This window comes from Aegilops tauschii, chromosome 1 (assembly GCF_002575655.3).
Source record: "Aegilops tauschii subsp. strangulata cultivar AL8/78 chromosome 1, Aet v6.0, whole genome shotgun sequence".
In the NCBI taxonomy this organism is placed as follows: Eukaryota; Viridiplantae; Streptophyta; class Magnoliopsida; order Poales; family Poaceae; genus Aegilops; species Aegilops tauschii.
This window is the reverse complement of record NC_053035.3, coordinates 177,683,459-177,703,056: the sequence shown is the minus strand read 5'-3', so window position 1 is coordinate 177,703,056 and position 19,598 is coordinate 177,683,459.

The window sequence follows — 19,598 nt, the reverse complement described above, 5'->3', positions numbered from 1 at the left end:
AGTAAACCCTCGTACTCTCCTTCGCGTGGGAAACAACTGCCGAGTCTTCCCTGGCTCCGTGTCGTTCCCTTCCTAGGCCTCGCAGTCGTCCACCGCCCTGGTGCTCTCGGCGCGGCGTGGTCAATGTGGTCAATGACCGACATGCATCTGAAGTGGACTGTACGTGGAGAGGCTGACAGCTGGGTCCACGGCCGCACGCAAGGAAGTGCCTCCTTATTACGTGCAAAATAATGATTCCTCCACCTGACATCTGGGACCCACCAAAAGGACCTCTGTATTTCACGAAAAAACCGCTCCCGCCGCTGATAGCTCGGACCCACCAGCTATATCTTCGCACGCAAGGAAATGCCTCCTTATTACGCACAAAAAAATGAATACTCCCCCTTCTAGCTGGGACCCAGCATAATGGGAGGCTGACTTGTGGGCCTACTAAGTTGACGGGGACGGAGGGCTTTGTCAACTTAGTCAATATGAATGATTCTAGCTCCAGTGACCGTACGATGTCCATCCAATGGCCGTAGTGTGTGACAGCCTGGTTTTTGCCCTCTCTCATTTGCTTGATTTTCATTTGGATTCAATTTGAAACTTGGAGTTTTTTAATCTTTTCATATGGACTTAAACACTTGGGTACCCTTGGCTTTCACCCAAGTGCGCCACTTCCCTCTCTAATCATCATTCCCCTTCTGATCCACCCCAAAATAATCTTTGGAATATTTTTCTTAAATGAAAAATATTCATTTTTCTTCCAAAAACCCTAGCCAGATTAGTATGCTCCAAAGCAACCCCAATTTTTATGGCCCAGAAAAATCTGAGAAAATTCACAAATATTCTTTGAACCCTAGGGCACCTTCCTGAGTAAAAATATTTCATCACTTTTTGGAATATTTTTGCTACAGAAAATATTTTCTGTTCTGGACAGAAATGGTGGTTTCTACAGCAACTACCATTTTACTTGCTCCATTGTGCCTGGGTTTTCTTGTGCATTTTCACCTTAGTAACTCATGGCTAACCTCCAAAGCACAGCCTCCAACTCCCAGCCATTTGAGCACAGTAACTGCTCAAAGTTACTGGCCAGAAACTTACTTGGCATGTAAAAATTTCTCTTCTGCACCTGGATCCAAACCAAATCGTGGTAACACTCAAAACTACCACAAACAACATGCCAGACATGAAGTTTGGGCTTAGGTAGGCATGAGGTCATAGTTGACGCGGTGACCGCGTTCGTCCAGGCGTGCTGGCATGCAGCCGACGTGCTCTGCGACGCGCCCTTGCCTCTGTTGGTCGCGTGCTCGCTTCCCCGCCTGCCTAAGTGTGCCAAACCTCGCCACCATCATCGTCTCAACGCCATTAACTCCTCCCTGGCGCTCGCCGACGCCGAAGCTCGCCGCAGCGAGCACGGGCACGGTCCGGCCAGCCCAACAGTGCGGTGCGCACTGTGCTCGTCGCCTTCTCCTCGTTCCTGTGCTCGTCTCTGCTCGCCCACAGTTGCCGCGTGAGTTGCGTCGCCTTCTCCCCCTCTCACTGACGCCGCTCGTCGCCGGGCGCCGTGGACAAGTGTCCATCAGCGGAGCCCGAAACCCCCTCGCCGCTCGCCTACAAATGGAGCCGCCCCCAGCCTCCTCGAGCACCATCCAGCACTCCACACACCCCACAAGCGAGTAGGAAGCCGTAGCCCGGCCGGGCAGGCCGCGGGCCGCCGTCCTCGAGCTCGAGCTCGCCGGCGATCCCCTCTGGTCGACGCGGTAGCTCCAGCCCCTCCCAGGCCAGGGCGATCCTTCCAGGGCCTCCGCCCCTCTCCGGTGAAGCCATCTCGCCCCTCTAGAGCCCCTGGAGTTGCCTCTGCTCGCCGTCTTCTTCATCTTCGGCGACCACCATGTTCTGCCTCCGCTTGCGAGGTTGATTTGGACGACGTCCGACCACCCCTAGCTACGCTACGGGCACGGGCAGGTGCACCTCAACCCCCTCTTGCCATCCCTCCCTCTCGTTTTGGCCAAGGAGCCCTCATTGCTGGCGAGAGCTCCGGCGGAGCTGCGACCCCCTCTGTTTCCTTCTCCCCCTCCTCCTCACATGACTAGCGGGGCCCGCTAGTCAGCCACTCTGTACGCGCGCGAAGCGGTACGAGTGGTGGCGCCCCTGGGCTTTATGCCTTCGACGTCACCCCCCAGTCTGTTTATTTTTATTCAAATTCATTTGAATTTACAGAACACTTCAAACAGCCATAACTCTTCAACCATAAGTCCAAATGAATTGATTCTTTTTGCATTTTGTTCTTTGCAAATAAATCTAATAGCTCACCAAAGATGTGATTTTTCCGAGTTGTTTAAAATTTCTGGTGATTTTCAGAAGAGTTCTTGATATTTTCTTTTTGTGTTTAAAATTATGTTCAGAAGGTGAGGCTTGTCTTGAGGATCACCAGAAGGCTTGTGAACCTCATCTGCACTAAGGCAAGCCACAACAACATTTTCATGGTGCCATTTCAATATTTATGATTTTCTTACTTGAATGGAATGATTAATCCATGCATTTAAATAACTATTGTGTTATTTATATTCTGTTAAGTGTTTGTTAGTTATTATTCTTGATTTACAGTATGTTGAAACTAGCTTAGTTGGTGAAGTAAAGCTATGGTCTATTTGTGGTGATGATAAAAATAATTTTGTTATGCATGTTAGTAATTACTTAAAGTTATTTCCTTATATAAATAAAATAGTAAAAATTTGCTAGAAAATATTCTGTTAAGTACTTATTTAGTCATTTTAATTGACTTACAGAATGTTTGAACCTAACTGGGTTGGTACAGAAATTAGGAATTGTTTGTGGTATAATCTTTGATATGCATGTGAGAAATTTCTCGGAGTTACGTTCTTGCATGAGAAAATAATAAAACTTGCTGCAAAATATTTTGGTTAGTATGTGAGTTATCCTGACCAGCAAAGTAATATGAGTTGTTGATGTTTATGCTTAGTGTGAATATGGATGACATCGGTCATTTTCGTTAATAAGTGATGCATGTGTAGTTTTGCATTTCATGGCATGCTATGACACCGGCCATTTTCATTTTAAGTTGAACCTGAATATAACTTAAATTGAATATATCGTTGATTGGGTCATGGTGCCGCTGAATCGAGTTTTTCCCAGTGCAACCACATTTGCCTTTGTGGGATGGCCTTGATTCGGTCCATTGACATTGCCTCTAGTCGGTGCCTCCAACTAGGGAAGGTTATGTCGTGATTACCCTGGCCCAGTAAGCAGGCATAACCTTGTGTGCCCGTTGTTGAGATTATGGTACCGGGTCCCCAAGTGGGATCATTTTGGCCACGACGGTGGTCGGTATGTCTTTGGTAGACACGAGGCCACCCAGGACTAGCCCGTTGGGGATTGGGTTGGAGTGGCCGGGAGAGTGTCATGGCAATGGAAGGGTTTCGTCGGAATGCCATTGGTCCACCCGAATGGGAGTGCGAGGCCATGGGTTCCGTGGTGTGGGTACAGTGTGCTACCTCTGCAGAGTGTATAATCTATCGATAGCCGTGTCCACGGTCACCGACACCTCGTAGTAGGTCCCACCATGAGTCAACGTTTAATAAAAATTTGCACACTAAGCTATGAACTTGGCACTGTTGATGATGGCGGAAGGGCCATCGAGATGTTTGGGACCAAATTTTGGTCGTGGTTGTGATCGCCGTAAGGATCACGAGTTACTCTTGTTAAGACCACGTTGGTGGCTTATTTTGATCCGAGAATGATCACGGTTGGTAAGTTGTCCCGAGGGACGTTCGAGCATGATTACAGCATGTGTGACATATAGTGTTGCATTATTATTAATTGGTTAAGTATCATGATATTGTTTGCCATTATGATTATGCCTGTTGTGAGCTTGCAAGTACATTCAATGTACTGACCTGGCATGTCATGCCAGATTTCAGGAAAGTCTCGTTGGAGAGGAGCGTTGCTCGAGTCTAGATCGTGTCCACATCGGTGTCCCTGTGATACAGAGCTTCCGCTACGACGTTATTCCGCTGCCGCGTAGTTGTTTTGATCGAGGCCCCTTTATGTTCACTAAATAATTTACATATTGTTCAGCCGCACCGGGTGTGCCGCTTGGCCTCGACAGCTGTCGTAATATAAACTCTGTTCCGCTAGCATCAATAAACGGTTGTTTTCTGTACCAAGATGTTGTGTGTTGCCAGAAGACATGGTCTCTGGGCTGGCAATGCATGGTAAACCGGTCGCTCTGAGCCGGGGTGCCACAACGCTTGGTATCAGAGCCGCACTGACTGTAGGCCATGCTAGACTACGACGTGTTAACTGGACGTTAGATACGAGTTTAAGTTGAGTGCCAGTAGAAATTGTAGCTGGTTGTTGCATTGCATGCACTTGGTTTATATTTTTATGCTAACCTGCTAATGGTTGTGGGTGTAGATGGCTCCGGTGCCGTATCCGTGCCAGTTGCAGCTGATGCCGTACACGTCACCGCACCTCCTTCGCAACGTGTGGCGTCGGCTGTACCCTCTCGGAGACGACCCAGTCTATTGTGTGTACCGGGAGCATCTAGCTGATTCAGGGTATGAGTATCATGCAGTGGTCACTCTGCGCACTAGTTCCGATTCCAACTCTTACACTCGTACTTCTCGGAGCGGTTATGCCTCCACCGCTTCTCAGGCTGTCTAGTTTGCTGCATTCGAGGTCCTTGTTGAGCTTCGCTACAACGAGGTCCGAATGCAGAACCACCCAAGTTTCTATTACTACCCTTCTCTGCACGACAATGGTCGTGTCCGTTTCCCTATCATTGATCCGGAGTCTGACAGTGTTGCCAGCCACCTTGCTCGTTATGTCACTGCTAGCTATCTTATGATCCACGAGCTAGCCCTAGAGCTGACTCGTGCCCGTACTGCTTTAGCCGCTGCTTTAGTCACTACTAGATCTGCCACTACTCCATCTTCTCTGGGATTTACCCCTTATATTCCAGCCAGTTATAGTTCCCCTATTTCACCGGTTACTCCTCCGAGTAGCACGGGCGTCTCGGCCGTGAACCCTCTCAGTACTCCTGCCGAGTGGGTTTCACTTCTCACTACTCCTGTATCCCCGATGCTTCATCCTACCCCTGCCCCTGAGGGAGAGCCCTCGAGGCAGCATCGTCGTGTTACCTTTAACCCGGAGGTTTTCGTTAACCACGTCAGTTCGGGATCCAAGACTGCTTCAGGGCAGGACACCGCAGCACCAGCAGAGCAGTAGTATCTTTGAGTATTCGCAGTCGTCCGGATGATGTACTGATGTAGTCGTACGAGTCATGATGTTTCGTTGCACGTATGAGAGTAGCTGAACCTGGCATGTTGTTATCTTTCATGTATGAGTCTATGTATAATTATGTTGGGACTTTATTCGCCGTATTTTCTTCGCTCTTTTGTTTTGTTCCGGGATTTGTTGCTGGCTTTTCCCCAAATTTATTCTTGGATGTTTCTCATCTCGATTGCGTTGTCTTGGGGAAAATCCACAATAGGATGATGCGGGGAGGCAGCAGTAGCAACGTTCGTGAGGGAACTCCTGTTCGTCGTTCCGCACGACAGGCGGGACATTCTCCCGAGCCGTACGTTCCGCCACCACCTCCACCGCCAAATGCGCCCTCCACCGAGCAAATTCTGCGTATGTTTGAGGAAAGAAGGAACAATGATCTGATTGAAATATTGAGAAGTGTGCAAGCTATGGTTGGACAGAATGGAAATCAGAACGGTCATCACTCAAAGCTGTCAGATTTTCAAAGGACCAAGCCACCCAGTTTCAGTCAGATTGTTGACCCATTGGATGCAGACGATTGGTTGCGCACCATTGAGAAAAAGCTTGAGATTGCTCGTACTAAAGAAAATGATAAAGTTCCATTTGCAACTCATTACCTTGAAGGCGCGGCTGCCATATGGTGGGAAAATGCAGAAGCCATGTGGCCTGTTGATGAAGAAATCACCTGGGAAAAGTTTAAGGACCAGTTCCGGAAATATCATATCCCTACTGGAGTTATGAAGACCAAGCAGCAAGAATTTCTCGCACTCGTCCAAGGAAATCTGTCTGTGGGTGAATATTTGCAAAAGTTCAATCATCTGGCCCGTTACTCTCTTTATGACGTGCCCACTTAAGAAAGGAAGATTGACAGATTTCTTGGAGGCTTAAATCCGCAACTCCGGTGTACTCTCAGTATGCTTGATTTCCCAGATTTCCAAACTCTGGTGAACAAGGCTTTCATTGCTGAATGGGAGCACAAGCTTATAGCGGATAATAGGCCTGTTAACAACGATAACAAGCGTAAGTTTGAGCCAAAGAAGGATGGGCAACCAGTGCAAAAGGCTCGTACCTGGCAGCAGACTCAGGTGGAATACAAGCCAAATTGGCAGCAGAATGTTAACAAGACAACCACCCAAGTCAAGAATGTCGTGACCAACCCAATACATGAGGAGCGTCAGCGCAATAATTCTTGCTTCAATTGTGGGCAGAACGGACATTATGCCAGACAGTGCCCCAAGAACAACAAGGCGAATGCCCTAATCAGGCCACAAGTCAACTTTATGGAGTCATGGCCAACCCAGCAAAACTTCACTGGGCACGTGCATCATATCTCCACCGATGAAGCCCAAGATAAGCCAGAAGTCGTCATTGGTATGTTTTCTGTTAATGACATACCTGCCGTAATTTTATTTGACTCTGGGGCTTCCCATTCTTTTATTTCTCAGAGTTTTGCTGCCCAAAACAACTTTCCTTGTACGCTTTTGGGCAAAAATATGCTGGTACAAACCCCGGGATCTATAATCAAGAGCAATCTGGTCTGCCGTGATCTGGAAATCAATATCAACGGAGTATACTTTCCAACCTCTCTGATAATCATTGAGTCTGAAAAGTTGGATATTATATTGGGTATGAATTGGTTGACCAAATATCAAGTTTGCATAAACTGCGCAACACGAGAAGTCACTTTGACCAGTCTGAATGGGTAGACTACCAAATTCTATGCTCGCAAGAATTGGTTTGCACTGCTGTGGCTGAATTGGAATTTATTCCTGTGGTCAGCGAGTACCCTGATGTATTTCCAGAAGAACTGCCAGGCATGCCACCAGATCGGGAACTGGAATTTGCAATAGATCTTGTGCCCGGGACTACACCGTTATACAAGAAGTACTACCGGATGCCCTAATCAGAATTAGTGGAGCTAAAGAAACAGCTTGATGAATTTCTCCAGAAAGGATATATTCATCCCAGCTCTTCACCATGGGGATCACCTGCTATTTTCGTGGACAAAAAGGATGGCAGTCTCCGCATGTGCGTAGATTACCGCCAGTTGAATGAGGTCACCATCAAAAATAAATATCCGCTGCCAAGGATTGATGATCTGTTTGATCAGCTCAGTGGGGCTAAAGTATTCTCTAAGATCGATTTACGGACCGGATATCATCAGCTCAAGATTAAAAAGGAGAATATTCCTAAGACCGCATTCACTACTCGGTACGGTCTTTATGAATATACCATGATGTCCTTTGGTCTCACCAATGCCCCTGCTTTCTTCATGCATATGATGAACAAAGTATTCATGGACTTCCTCGACAAATTCATGGTAGTCTTCATCGATGACATCCTCATTTACTCCAAGGGTGAAGAAGAGCACAAGGATCACCTCCGAGCAGTGCTACAACGACTCCGCGACCATCAGCTATACGCCAAATTCAGTAAATGCGAATTTTGGCTCAAGCAAGTTGGGTTTCTTGGACATGTACTATCCGCTAAAGGTATAGCCGTGGACCCGAGCAAAGTAAAGGATGTGCTCGATTGGGTGCCGCCCACGACTGTGACACAGATCCGGAGTTTTCTCGGGTTAGCTGGATATTACCGTCGTTCATTGAAGGGTTTTCCAAGATTGCTAAACCCATGACAGAACTGCTCAAAAAGGATAAGAAGTTTGAATGGACGGAGGATTGTGAGAAAAGTTTTAATGAGCTAAAGATACGACTGACAACTGCACCCGTATTGACTCTTCCAGACATTTACCGCAGTTTTGATGTGTATTGTGAGGCCTCCAGGCAAGGCATTGGTTGCGTACTTATGCAAGACAACAAGGTAGTAGCATATGCATCGCGACAGCTACGACCCCATGAGGGAAATTATCCTACTCATGATTTTCAATTGGCTGCGGTGGTTCATGCATAAAAAATTTGGAGACACTACCTCATTGGAAAAAGGTGCCAAATTTTTACCGACCACAAAAGTCTCAAATACATCTTCACTCAGCCAGATTTAAACCTCCGTCGGCGAAGATGGCTAGAGTTGGTCAAGGATTATGACCTTGGAATAAATTACCAGCCGGGCAAGGCCAACATAGTTGCCGATGCACTCAGTCGAAAGCCCGTCACCTTAAATGTCATATTGAGATCCTTGCCGCCCGAACTCCAAGAGGAGATCGCTCAGCTCAACCTGGTCATAGTGGATGCTGGCCTCGCTAATATTTTGGAAGTTACCCCCACACTGGTGGTAGAAATCCGCAAGGCCCAGCCAGCTGACGCCGAGCTGCAAAGACGTGCCAATGGCCAGATGGCAGAGCAGACCCCAGATTTCTCCAAGGACAAATTTGGTACCCTCCGATTCCGTGGACGGATTTGTGTACCCAATCAACCGGACTTAAGGAAGAAAATCCTGTTAGAAGCACACGAGTCCTCATATTCCATTCACCCGGGAGGTACGAAAATGTATGAGGACCTTAGAAAAATATTCTGGTGGGATGGAATGAAGAAAGACATTGCCTATTTTGTAGCCTGTTGCGACATATGCAACAAGGTGAAGGCAGAGCATCAGAAGCCAGCCGGACTCCTCCAACCGCTGCCGGTTTCACAATGGAAATGGGATGACGTTTGTATGGATTTCATTACGGGATTGCCTAAGACTCAGCGAGGCAATGATGCAATCTGGGTCATAGTGGACACCCTAACCAAGGTCGCCCACTTCATTCCGATCAGCACCAGATACACGGCAGATCAACTTGCACAGCTGTATGTATCCAGAATAGTCAGTCTGCATGGAGTACCCCGAACTATCACTTCCGACCGAGGTTCCCTGTTTACCTCTGCTTTTTGGTCACGCCTCCATCAAGCCTTGGGGACAGCACTGAAATATAGTACTGCTTATCATCCTCAGACGGATGGACAGACAGAACGAGTAAATCAAATACTCGAAGATATGTTGTGAGCCTGTGCTTTAGCCCAAGGGCCTAAATGGGAAGACTTTTTGCCATATGCCGAGTTCTCCTATAACAACAGTTTCCAGACCAGTCTAAAAATGTCACCGTATGAGGCTCTGTATGGCCGTAAGTGCCACACTCCTTTAAATTGGTATCAAACTAGAGATAGCCGCATCTTCGGAATAGATCTCATGATGGAAGCTGAGAAACAAGTTAAGGAAATCAGAGACAGATTGCAATTGGCCAAATCCCGACAGAAGAGTTATTATGATGCAAAGCACCGACAGATCAGTTTTGAACCCGGAGAACACGTATACCTCTGAGTCACTCCTATGAAAGGAGTCAAGAGATTTCAGACTCGTGGAAAGTTGCCCCCTAGATTTATTGGTCCATTTCCGGTTATGTCTCGAGTGGGTACCGTTGCATATCAATTGGAACTACCCGCTGAATTGTCAGACGTGCACAACGTGTTTCATGTTTCACAATTGAGATGATGTGTATCCCCACCTGAGAAAAGGACTGCTATGGCTGAGGTAGAGTTGGCAAATGATTTAACTTATGAAGAGAGACCATTCAAAATATTGGACCAGATGGAAAGGGTCACTCGCAGTAAAGTAAGGAAGTTTTACAAAGTTCAGTGGGAGCATCACACAGAGTCAGAATCAACTTGGGAGCGGGAAGAATCTCTACAGTCACATTATCCAGAGTGGTTTTCCCAAGCAACCGAATCTCGAGGACGAGAATCATTCTAAGTGGGGGAGGTTTGTGACAGCCTGGTTTTTGCCCTCTCTCATTTGCTTGATTTTCATTTGGATTCAATTGGAAACTTGGAGTTTTTGAATCTTTTCATATGGACTTAAACACTTGGGTACCCTTGGCTTTCACCCAAGTGCTCCATTTCCCTCTCTAATCATCATTCCCCTTCTGATCCACCCCAAAATAATCTTTGGAATATTTTTCTTAAATGAAAAATATTCATTTTTCTTCCAAAAACCCTAGCCAGATCAGTATGCTCCAAAGCAACCCCAATTTTTATGGCCCAGAAAAATCTGAGAAAATTCACAAATATTCTTTGAACCCTAGGGCACCTTCCTGAGTAAAAATACTTCATCACTTTTTGGAATATTTTTGCTACAGAAAATATTTTCTGTTCTGGACAGAAATGGTGGTTTCTACAGCAACTACCATTTTACTTGCTCCATTGTGCCTGGATTTTCTTGTGCATTTTCACCTTAGTAACTCATGGCTAACCTCCAAAGCACAGCCTCCAACTCCCAGCCGTTTGACCACAGTAACTGCTCAAAGTTACTGGCCAGAAACTTCCTTGGCATGTAAAAATTTCTCTTCTGCATCTGGATCCAAACCAAATCGTGGTAACACTCAAAACTACCACGAAAAACATGCCAGACACGAAGTTTGGGCTTAGGTCGGCATGAGGTCATAGTTCACGCGGTGACCGCGTTCGTCCAGGCGTGCTGGCATGCAGCCGACGTGCTCTGCGACGCGCCCGAGCCTCTGTTGGTCGCGTGCTCGCTTCCCCGCCTGCCTAAGTGTGCCAAACCTCGCCACCACCATCGTCTCAACGTCATTAACTCCTCCCTGGTGCTCGCCGACGCCGGAGCTCGCCGCAGCGAGCACAGGCACGGTCCGGCCAACCCAACAGTGCGGTGCGCACTGTGCTCGTCGCCTTCTCCTCGTTCCTGTGCTCGTCTCCACTCGCCCACAGTTGCCGCGTGAGTTGCGTCGCCTTCTCCCCCTCTCACTGACGCCGCTCATCGTCGGGCGCGGTGGACAGGTGTCCACCGACGGAGCCCGAAACCCCCTCGCCGCTCGCCGATAAATGGAGCCGCCCCCAGCCTCCTCGAGCACGATCCAGCACTCCCACACACCCCACAAGCGAGTAGGAAGACGTAGCCCGGCAGGGCAGGCCGCGGGCCGCCGTTCTCGAGCTTGAGCTCGCCGACGATCCCCTCTGGTCGCTGCGGTAGCTCCAGCCCCTCCCAGGCCAGGGTGATCCTTCCAGGGCCTCCGCCCTTCTTTGGTGAAGCCATCCCGCCCCTCTGGAGCCCCTGGAGTTGCCTCTTCTCGCCATCTTCTTCGTCTCCGGCGACCACCGTGTTCTGCCTCCGCTTGCGAGGTTGATTCCGACGCCGTCCGACCACCCCTAGCTACGGTACGGGTACGGGCAGGTGCGCCTCAACCCCCTCTTGCCATCCCCCCCTCTCGTTTTGGCCAAGGAGCCCTCGTCGCCGGCGAGAGCTCCGGCGGAGCTGTGACTCCCTCCGTTTCCTTCTCCCCCTCCTCCTCACCTGACTAGCGGGGCCCGCTAGTCAACCACTCTGTACGCGTGCGAAGCGGTACGAGTGGTGGCGCCCCTGGGCTTTACGCCTTCGATGTCACCCCCAGTCTGTTTTTTATTCAAATTCATTTGAATTTACAGAACACTTCAAACAGCCATAACTCTTCAACCATAATTCCAAATGAATTAATTCTTTTTGTATTTTGTTCTTTGCAAAGAAATCAAACAGCTCACCAAAGATGAGATTTTTTTGAGCTATTTAGAATTTCTGGTGATTTTCAGAAGAGTTCTTGATATTTTCTTTTTGTGTTTAAAATTATTTTCAGAAGGTGAGGCTTGTCTTGAGGATCACCAGAAGGCTTGTGAACCTCATCTGCACTAAGACAAGCCACAACAACATTTTCATGGTGCCATTTCAATATTTATGATTTTCTTACTTGAATGGAATGATTAATCCATGCATTTAAGTAACTATTGTGTTATTTATATTCTGTTAAGTGTTTGTTAGTTATTATTCTTGATTTACAGTATGTTGAAACTAGCTTAGTTGGTGGAGTAAAGCTAAGGTCTATTTGTGGTGATGATAAAAATAATTTTGTTGTGTATGTTAGTAATTACTTAAAGTTATTTTCTTACATAAATAAAATAGTAAAAATTTGCTAGAAAATATTCGGTTAAGTACTTATTTAGTCATTTTAATTGACTTACAGAGTGTTTGAACCTAACTGGGTTGGTACAGAAATTAGGAATTGTTTTTGGTATAATCTTTGCTATGCATGTGAGAAATTTCTCGGAGTTACGTTCTTGCATGAGAAAATAATAAAACTTGCTGCAAAATATTTTGGTTAATATGTGAGTTATCCTGACCAGCAAAGTAATATGAGTTGTTGATGTTTATGCTTAGTGTGAATATGGATGACATCGGTCATTTTCGTTAATAAGTGATGCATGTGTAGTTTTGCATTTCATGGCATGCTATGACACCGGTCATTTTCATTTTAAGTTGAACCTGAATATAACTTAACTTGAATATATCATTGACTGGGTCATGGTGCCGCTAAATCGAGTTTTTCCCAGTGCAACCACATTTGCCTTTGTGGGAAGGCCTTGATTCAGTCCATTGACATTGCCTCTGGTCGGTGCCTCCAACTAGGGAAGGTTATGTCGTGATTACCCTGGCCCGGTAAGTAGGCATAACCTTGTGTGCCCGTTGTTGAGATTATGGTACTGGGTCCCCGAGTGGGATCGTTTTGGCCACGACGGTGGTTGGTGTGTCTTTGGTAGACACGGGGCCACCGAGGACTAGCCCGTTGGGGATTGGGTCGGAGTGGCCGGGAGAGTGTCATGGCAACGGAAGGGTTTCGTCGGAATGCTGTTGGTCCACCCGAATGGGAGTGCGAGGCCATGGGTTCCGTGGTGTGGGTACAGTGTGCTACCTCTGCAGAGTGTATAATCTATCGATAGCCGAGTCCACGGTCACAGACACCTCGTAGTAGGTCCCACCATGAGTCAACGTTTAATAAAAATTTGCACACTAAGCTATGAACTTGGCACTGTTGATGATGGCCGAAGGGCCATCGAGATGTTCGGGACCAAATTTTGGTCGTGGTTGTGATCGCCGTAAGGATCACGAGTTACTCTTGTTAAGACCACATTGGTGGCTTGTTTGTGATCCGAAATGATCACGGTTGGTAAGTTGTCCCGAGGGACGTTCGGGCATGATCACAACATGTTTGACATATAGTGTTGCATTATTATTAATTGGTTAAGTATCATGATATTGTTTACCATTATGATTATGCCTGTTGTGAGCTTGCAAGTACATTCAATGTACTGACCTGGCGTGTCATGCCAGATTTCAGGAAAGTCTCGTTGGAGAGGAGCACTGCTCGAGTCTAGATCGTGTCATCATCGGTGTCCCTGTGATATGGAGCTTCCGCTACGACGTTATTCCGCTGCCGCGTAGTTGTTCTGATCGAGGCCCCTTTATGTTCACTAAATAATGTACATATTGTTCAGCCGCACCGGGTGTGCCGCTTGGCCTCGACAGTTGTTGTAATATAAACTCTGTTCCGCTAGCATCAATAAAGCGGTTGTTTTCTGTACCAAGATGTTGTGTGTTGCCAGAAGACATGGTCTCTGGGCTGGGAATGCATGGTAAACCGGTCGCTCTGAGCCGGGGTGCCACATAGTGCTTCTTCAACCTCTAGTCTTCTTGCTCTAGCCACGCAAAGCAGCGCCGGTCGTGCCGCCTGCTCCTGCCTCCCCTGGTGCGCTGTGCTGCCGCAGAGGCCTCACCGCCCCCACTACTCCCACCGCTGGCCAGGCCCTGCGGCGACGGCAGACTCACACCACAGCCAAAACCTCGTACTCCTCTCCGCGTGGGCATCCACTACCGTGTCTTTCCCGGCTCCGCGTCATCCCCTTCCTAGGCCTCGCCGTCGTCCACCGCCTTGGTGCTCTCGGCGCGGCGTGGTCAATGTGGTCAACGACCGACTTCCATCGGAAGAGTACTGTACGTGGAGATGCTGACAGCTGGGTCCATGGCCGCAGCAAGGAAGTGCCTCCTTATTACACGAAAAATAATGATTCCTCCACCTAACAGCAGGGACCCACTGGATGGGCCACCGTATTTTGCGAAAAAAGTTTCCCCCTGACTGCTGGGACCCACCAGCTACATATTCGCACGCAAGGAAGTGCGTCCATATTACGGGCGAAAAAATGATTCACCCCTGACTGCTGGGACCCACCAGCTACATCTTCGCACGCAAGGAAGTGCCTGATAGTTGGGACCCACCTGGTCGAAGCGTACGTAACATTGTCATTCTGGTCGCGAACGTGTACGTACATACGATCGGTCTGTCTGCAGGCTACAGCGATGAACCGTGGCCGTGTAAGGAAGGGCACGTGTCGTAGTAGAGGCACGCACGTAGCATGTACACATACGTACAGCGGCCAGGGTGCAAGAAAGTAAATACAGCCACGTACGTACATACAGGCGGGGTCTCGAACGCCTACTCGCGCATACGTATGGCCAAGGCTCTTGTACATGGCTGTGTCGGAACGGAGAAACTGCATCGTCATCATGTTCATGGGGAGGCAACGGAATGCGTCGTGTTCATTGGGAGGCAACGGAACGCGCGCGGTTCATCGGGAGCTAACCGGCTTGGACGGAACAGCCGATGGAAACGAGGCCTGGCGTAACGCAGAACAGAGGAAACGGCCTTGTGTTCGACCGACCACGGTTGAAACAGGATCCTTTTCATTGGGAGGGGTCTGGCATACCGCAAAATGGAGGAAACGGACCTCCTATGGTCGAAACGGGGTCCTGTTGATCGGGAGGGGTGTGGCGTACCGCAAAACAGAGGAAACGGACTTGTGTTGGAGCGCTACAGTCGAAATGGGGGTCCTCTTCATCGGGAGGTGTGTGGGGTACCGCAAAACGGGACTCCACGAGATACTGTTCATCTCCATCGTCGACCTCCTCCAGCCTCCACGGGCTACTGTTCATCCACTATCGACCTCCTCTAGCCTCCAACTGCGACTGTTCATCCACGGGCTCCTGTTCATCCAGCCTCCACCGTGCGCTCCTCCACCGGCTACTGTTCAACCAGTCCTCTCCACGGGGTCCTGTTCAACCACCCCTCCACGTGCTACTGTTCATCCAGCCCTCCACCGGCTACTATTCAACCAGCCCTCCACGGGGTCCTGTTCATCCGGCCCTCCGCGGGGTCCGGTTCATCCACCCCCAACCGGCTCGATCGGGGTCCTGTTCATCCAGCGGCAACACCACGGGGTCTCGTTCATCCACCCCCCCCACCGGGAACTGTTCATCCAAACCCCCCCAACAACGCTCACTGTTCATCAGGAGGCAACATCGATCGGCTTCAGTTAGCAGTAGTAGCAAACGAATCATTCGGGTTCAGTTAAAAGCAAGGGATCTATCGGGGTTCAGTAACGTAGCTAGTGCAATCGCTCGGGTCTAGTTAGATCCCAACACCTCGCTCGGGTTCAGTTAGAGCGCAACGCCTCACACACACGTGCATACGTGTACGAGAGAAATGCGCAAACCTCTGTGCATCGCTCGGCCCCGACCACCCACCGTAACCGGGAACTCCCTGATATTTTCCTTCCCCTCGTTTCTACCATGGTTTTTTCCGTCATGCACGGCCCAAAGAATGTCATGCAGCTGCATCTCCGGCCCGCCCAGGATGAAAAGCCCATTTTCTATCATGATTTTTTGTCATAGAAGTAGGAGCCCACCACATCTATGATGATACCGGGTTTTGTCACAATTATTGTCATAGAAGTGTCATAAGCATGACAGAAAAAATTCGTTTGGCCCAAAATGTCACGGATGTGTCTTTTTTCTGTAGTGCACCCTGCGGCCATCAAAACTTGGCGCCGAGCCTGGTGGCCAGCGACGCGGGGCGCCCAGGCAACGACCCTGGCACGACAATTTCAGATGCCTATGTACCTCCCAAGGTGGACCTGCTGCACACGTCAAGCGAAGGCCCCTGCCCGTTCCCCTCACTCGGCGGGGTATCGGGGGCACATGAAGCCGAGGCTCTTCATGAGCCGCTCTAGAGCTTCACCAACGCCTTCAACGACGACAACTACTGGGTACAGCCGATATCTCAGGAGCACGATTACGCTAACCATGGACGGCAGGTGAACCAGGCCACAACAGCAACCAGGGACCCCAGGATGATGGCCCCTCCATAGGCAGACAGAGTGCACTAGGGGCTGCGCGGGGGGAGCCCAGTGCCAGGGCCTCCTCCGCACCGCATGGAGCAATGGGCTGCATGGAGGTAGGTCCTCTGCCAGGGAAGGCACTGGCGAGCCCTTCCCCCCCGACAGAGGGCCTACGGTTGCCGGGGCGCTGCCAGCGTCCCCCTTGCCCCTTGGTCTCGTCCTAGTTCCCGGACGCCCCAACGATGGTTGGGGGAGGCGCAGGGCGGGGCCCTCGTCAGGCGCCAAGGAAATACGTGAAGGCCTCCGCTCGTGACACTCTCACATAATAATGAGTTGGGGTTGTGCACGCCCCAGAGTCTCATGAGTGCCGCCCTCGGGCCTCACGGGGGCTCCCACCCACGTCCAAGTGGAAGAACCATGCTCTACGCTAGCCGTCGACACTGCCCCCCAATGACTATGCCCACGCCCAGTGGAAGCACTTAGCTCCGCGCTGGTGAGAAAACTAGCTAGGTGCCAGACGTGGTTCTTTGCTTTTGCCCTCTTTCTGTAGCCCAATTTGCCATCTTCTGGAATGAGATTTGGAGTTTCGTGTGCTTGTCAAAAGAAAAACGGGAGGACTCTTGGCTCGTGGCGATTTCTTGCTTTCTGCCTTTGTGTTTAAGAGTAAGGCTCACGCCTCCTACGCCCCCCCCCCGCCCCCGCGAGCACCCCGCGAGCGGGGGCTGGGCGTAGTGTGCGCGCGTCGAAGCACGCTCGGGCTGGCCCCGGAGACGCCATGGCCCCCCCTCAGGGGCAGGAATGCAACCGTCGCAGGATCATCGCGCGCACAACTTGCCGTGATCCGGCAATCGGCACCTCGTGAGGCCCTCTTGGGCGGGCCCCTCGGGAGGCTTAAAACCTCACGAGCCCCCGGAGGGCTCGTCTTAGGAGAAGGGTGCTTCCATGACATCAGGACCCGCTCAAGACCTACAGAACCAAAGATAAGTTGCAACAACTACCCCGCTCGGGAGCCCACGGGCTAGCGACGGCACATTCCAAATCTTATTTCAAAGGCATATCATCATTTCATACATTATAAGGGCCCCCGCCCTTCAAAAATTGCTTTCATGCCCCGCAGGGCCGTGCCCGAAGGTTTTTTGCATACGGGCCAAGGCGAAAGGGAAATGTAGGCCTAGCTGGAGGCGCTGCCTTCGGCGCCGTCCTCGTCATCTTCATCCGTGCCACTTGCGCTGTCACTAGCGTCGTCCTCATCATTGTCATCCGCACCACCTTCTTCGGTCGCGATCACGACCGCGTCATCCTCGCGAGCGAACTCTGCGACGAGGGCGTCCACATGGTCATACACCCAGTTCGCCAGGTTGTCCTGGATGACCCTGGGCACGGGGGTTATGGTGGTGTCGAAGTCAAAATGAGGTTCAAGGTTGAGGAGGTGACTGAAGACGCGTGAGAACAAGCGACCGAGAAGGCCTCGGCTTCTCTCCTCGACGAGCTGACGGGCCCTCGCGGCCCGGTCCTCCAGCCGGGTCACGATCGGGGTGAAGAAGTGAAGATGGCTGGCGTGGTCATCCTCGTGCGGATGAGGAATGCTCTCCTCACAGATGGTTTCCAAGGCCCAGTTGACCCTGACCCTAAGGCCCTGCAACATCAACGAACGCATGCACTCCATCGTCCGACGGCAGAATGCTTCGTTCGCGTTCTTCTCCTCGAGAGACGCGGCGCCCTCAACCTGCTGCTAAAGTGAAGACAGGTCGGTGCGAGCGGAGGCCAAGTCGGCTTGAGAGGAGGCCTGGCTTCCTTGGTGGCCCTCTCGCGCTGCCCCACCAAGTCCAGCTCCGTCTTGAGGGCGGTGGTCCTGCCCCTAAGCTCGGCCTCCAGGAGCTCCGACTTCAGGGGGTACTCGTCAGCAAGAGCCGCGCAAACCTTCAACACCCTCTGGTCGACCTCCTGCTGGATCCTGGCCTCCCGAGCGGTGACGGTGTCCTCAGACGTGGCTACCTGGCGCTCCCTCACCTCCAGCCGCTCGAGCTCGAGGCTGTGCTCCAAGGCCTCCAGCGCCAGCGCCTCCTCGCGTTCCTGGACCTCCTTCCCATCGGAGGGGGCCTCGCTCGGCGGCGCCGCCAGGGCAGCCCTACGCGCCTGGATCTGCCGCTCAAGGATGGCGTTTGAAGCTTGAAGCTCCCGCTCTCTCTCCTCGACCGCCTCACGATGGCAGTTGGCAGCCCTGGCTTCCTGTTGAGCATGGGCACAAGCCTCACGAGAAGCCGCAAGGGATACCGCGGCACTTGCGCTGGCGCGCATGCTGAAGATGCCCGAGGTTGATGGCGACCTTCAACTGGTGCCACTCGCGCGCCAAGCGAAGGTCCTCCGTCTTGAGGCGGGTGTCGACATCGGCAAGCTCTCCTCCAAGTCGACTCAGCGCTCCCATCGCCTCCCGGAAAAGCTCATGGCGGACGGCGCTGCGCATGCACGCGAGTTCCAGCGCGTGGACAAGCCCATTCTCCGTGTCGGGTGCTGTCGGAGAGGCACCGAGCGGCTCGCCTGCCTCTGGTAGGGGGCTGGAGGCTGGTGTCTTCCCGGCCGCTCTCCGGGACTCGGCAAAGGCGCTGGCCGGCACGGCCTCACTGCTCGCAGATGAAGCCGACACTGGGATCGCCCAGCCACCGAGGATGACCAATGGAGGAACCCTCGGCATGGCTCCTGCACCCCAGGCCATACTGCGAAGGAAGGATGGTGGAAGCACAGGCACACGGCCCCCCAGCAGCGTATCCGCCTCTTGGACTGGCCCCATACCTCGCGCAGGCGTTTGGTGCGGGGGGTTCAGAATCAAGAGCGGTCCAAGGACTTCTGGGGTCGCTTCCCGAGAGGTTTCTAATGACGTAGTGAAACCATACGGTCTGTCGTAATGAACCATTTGGGAAACAGTATGTAAGGCACATGGGCCAACATATCAACTGTGCGCGATTTGTGCCCCATCGCACATGAGTTTTCTGCGTAACCCGATGGAGACTCCATCGCACACGTTTGCCAACATTTACCGTCTGCGATAATGTTCTATCACAAACGGTTCAGGAGCCCCTTCGCACACATACAAGTGCTGCAGACCATTTGTGATTTGTTGGGTATCACCGACGGTTCCCGCAAGAGTGACGTGTGCTTTTCGTTTGGGATCCTACACGTTTCCTGAAAAATTACGACTGGGATTATATTTTGCATTGGGCACGGTTTACTCCCAGTTCTCGTGTGCGATAACGCGATATCACAAATGGTTCCGGACACCCTACACACATGTAGTAGTGCTGCAAATCGTTTGTGATCTGCTGTGTATCACCAACGGTTCCGCTATGATTGACGTATGCTTTTCGATGTGGATCGCACACACTCATTTAGTTGAACCGTGTG